This window comes from Gymnogyps californianus, chromosome 3 (assembly GCF_018139145.2).
Source record: "Gymnogyps californianus isolate 813 chromosome 3, ASM1813914v2, whole genome shotgun sequence".
Taxonomy (NCBI): domain Eukaryota; kingdom Metazoa; phylum Chordata; class Aves; order Accipitriformes; family Cathartidae; genus Gymnogyps; species Gymnogyps californianus.
This window is the reverse complement of record NC_059473.1, coordinates 56501898-56505896: the sequence shown is the minus strand read 5'-3', so window position 1 is coordinate 56505896 and position 3999 is coordinate 56501898.

Here is a 3999-nt window from a genome sequence, read left to right as displayed (position 1 = left end):
TCCTGTTATTTGCATGCTGCTCTTGAAACCATCACCATATTACCCGCAGTGATGCCCAGGAGAAAAGGTGGCAAAGCTCAGAGCAGCGGTGTTCCTCCCAGCAGCGGCAGCTGCTTCCCTAGGAGCTGCCTACTACATTAAAGAAATGAAGTCTCACTGTTTACTGAGCAAATAAGCAAGGTTAATTCTCTACCACAGGCAAAACGTGAAATTCCCGTGTGACATCCCTTTCCCTCCTCCCTTCTCACTGCAACCAAGTGGCAGAAAAGGATGGTCCATTTGGTACAGCACCTGAGAGGAGGGGGGAAGGCGGGCGCACCCCTCTTCTCCCACGGGAGCTCTCCTGGGGGCCTGTCCCCCTCCTGGCAGCATCCCAGAGACCCACAGGACACCTGGGTGCTGCAGCCCAGAGCATCTGCCTTTGATCTCTCCATCTTGACCTCAGAGCAACACTGCTGCCACGCCAGTCAATACTCCCCACTGGAAATAAGAAAAAGAAGAAGCTTTATAAAATATTTCTTCAGCTGAATTTTTGTTCATCCAGAGAAGGGGCTGTGTGGCATGCCTGCCTCTTGGCCTTTTCGGTCTCCTCTTGTCAGCTGAGCAGGTTCCTGGATCACAGGATAGTGAGAGGAGATGGTAACAGGAGAGTGCCGCAGAGTCAGCAATCTTCCTAGCAGAGGACGTGGGGATCCCCCTGATTCAGGGATGAAAGTCCAATCTAATGACACGACTCTACTTTTACAATTGAAATAGCAGTAACATTTGATTTAAACATAAATCTGCAGTTCAATTACAAAGAAAGAGTTTCAAAATTTCTGAATTCAGAAGGTGATACTTTCATAATGGAGTCACCACGATCACAGCTGTATAAGAATATGGCCCTGGGGAATGCCATCATTTTCATTATTCATGTAGCCTGGCCTATTTTCTCCCCTGTTCTGGAAAGATCACCTTTGTATATGCATGTGAGTGTATACGCACATGTGTGTGTGTGTGAGAGAGAGAGGATACAGATAAATTACATTTTTCAAATAAAGTAGCTGGAAAATATCATTCTCCAAAACATGATTAACTCCATATGTATTTTGCTAGTGCCACCGTAGATGGCAATATCCCCAAGCAGAGTTATGGCTACATGACCACCCCTGTATACCACTGAGGCATGAATTTCTGGCAGCTCCGTGACGGCTGTGCAGGGATGCCCTAGCTGCCGCAGAGCTGCCGCTGACGGGAGGATGGCGGATTCCTCCACTCACGGGACAGGAGGGCCACATCCGTGGATCTCGTGGCCTTCGGGGACTTCCAGCGATGAAGCCGTGAATCCAGGCACAGGCGGGAGCACTGTCTGGGCTGTCTGGGCTTGTCTGGGTGGATGCAGGCTCCTCTGGCAGAGTGTCCATGCTACCCAGGAAAGGGTGAGGGAGGGCCTCCCTTTTGGGGGGGGTACGTCCAGGCCCTTGGCAGGACAACAGTGCTATCAGAGCAGGGATCAGCCGCTCAGTGGTGCCATACATGAGTGACAAAGCCCATAAGCAGATAAGTTGTTGCATCCTGAGGGAGCAGTGTTAATAAACCTATTTAGCATCTTGTTCACGTCTTCGAAAGGTTTCACAAATATTAGCTATGCTGAAACTTTTCTACCTGCTATGCTATGGGAGCCAAGGTGATGTCCTAATCCAAATATCTCCTTTTTTTTCTCATTTTACATTCATAATGGGGACTAAATTAGTACAGATAAATCAGTGGCAAACAATTCTGTCCTCCCCCCCTCCACGTTGCGGCTGGGGCTCTGCTGGGTGCCAGAAGCCTGGATCTCTCATCCCTCCTGACATATCCAATTTCTCTCTCTTGACTAACCCATCCACACGTACACGAAATGGTGGCACTTAATGGTTCTCTGCACAACCTGCTCAGCTTTGACATGATACTGCTTTTTAATGCGTGTTGTGAAGATGTTTAACATTTCTACACAAAAGCATTACACTCTTACAGCGTTTTAAAGTGTCACATATTTTTATATTAAAAAAATCCACAAAACTGTAGTTCTGAAGGAAAACAATTTAAATTCAAGCCATAATGACTGTTGTCAGAGGCAGCTTTTGATCCGCAGGGGCAGTGGGCACCTAGCTGCGGGCTGGTGGCGTGTCAGTGGCTGCAGTGGCTCTGTGGTGCACGCATCTATAGGCAGATCCGGGCGGTCACCCTGTGCTAGCAATACTGGCAGCCACATTTCTAAGGCATGTGTGTGTGTGTGTGTGTGACAGACTAGTAACTCAATCTGACGTGAGAAGTCACCTTTCTGTTTCTGAATCATGCCTAAACCCTTTGGAGAAAGTAATCATTAGACTAGGTGCAAAGATAGGGGGCACTTAGCATGATGGTGAAACACAAAGCTGGAAAGATAAGAGGTAAAGATAGCGCTTACTCATCATTCAGGACATCTGGATTTGGTTTATGGTACACATTCCTCAGCATCTGTACTGGAGACCAGAGGATTTCCTTGTTTTCCTCGGCTTTCATTCCCTCAGCCTGTATCACAGCCACCTACCACTGCGGACACAGCATGCTGTGTAAAAACTTTCTTTAAACTCTGTGTCAAGGGAGCTACGAGAGCTCAGCCACTTCCAAAAGCTGGTGGATGAGGAATCACCTAAGGGCTGAACATCATTCTGCCTTCCTCCCTGCTGTTACGGTACCCTTTCTGCCTTTACTCACACACGCACGCACATGCACACGCACACGCATGCACACGCAGACGCACACACATACAGGGGGAATGAAAAGATAAAATAGCGGAGACGCATCACCCAGCCCAAGTCCTCCCCGGCTCCCTCCAGGCTGGTGGGAGGCTTGCCAAGGCTTGCCACCTCCGGCCGCCCCTCTGCCTGCTTCTGTCAAACCGTGCTGGGGTAGCAGACACCTAATGCCACGGCTTCATCAGGCGGTTAGTCTAGTTTTAGGATAAGTGATGCTGGGCCAAAAACCCAACAGTCTCATGGTGCAGAGCAGCGAAGCGGTGCCCATCGGTGCCGCCAGCTCAGCTTTCTGCAAAATCTTTCTCCAAGGGTTGGCGAGTGGGCTTTGTGCCGGATGGCACGTCGCCCTAGGAGCTGACGGAGAGCCAAACCCAGCATAAACACAGTCTGCTCTGACTAATTTGACAGAAATATGATCCAAATAAAGTCTGTGCTTCCAGGTGACCCGATGGTGCAGGGAAGTAATGACTGAATGGCTGTGGATCCATGTTCTGCCTGGCTTCAAGAACCCAGGGGATGGATGTCTCTGGTTAGGGACCACATCAGAATCCTGGAGCAAGACAGAGGCGGTCATTTCTTCCTTCACTCAGCTATTGGCAAAGAAGGATTGCGTTCACAGCCTCTCTGGCAACATTTACCCTGGGTCTGCAATATGCAGATTAAAGAGATGATAGCCATTATACTGAGTCCTTCAGCCCTTGTAAATACTCTGAAGCAGTGACTGACATACCCACTCCCTCTTACAGCCTGGGGTACTATGGTCTACAGCACTCTTATCAGCCAGATCCACCACAGCTTGTGTTGTTTACAACAATTTGAGGTTTGAAATTGCTCTGTTAAATGAAGTACAAAGCCAAGCTGAGAAAATACTAAATAGATTCCTATCTTGTAGTTGGCTGCATTTCTATGGAAATATGGATCATTACCCAAACCAAAACCTTTTCAATAATGAGATAAAAAAACATATTTATTTTGACTTTTTGCATTTAAAAGCAAGCACAAATTAATGTTAAGGATACACAAAAAGAATATGAAAGAACATATCTGTATCTCTGGCCAGAGATGAACAGAGAGAAGGCATCACAAAAGTGACTTTACCACTCCTGCAGTCCTAAGGCCACTGTTACTGTGACCTATACAGACCTACAACACCCTTGCTTGTCTTTGTACATCTAGCTGCAGCCCTACACGCTTAAGGGGATCAAACTCAAGGAGCCTGAGTGAAGGGAGGCTCTCTAGG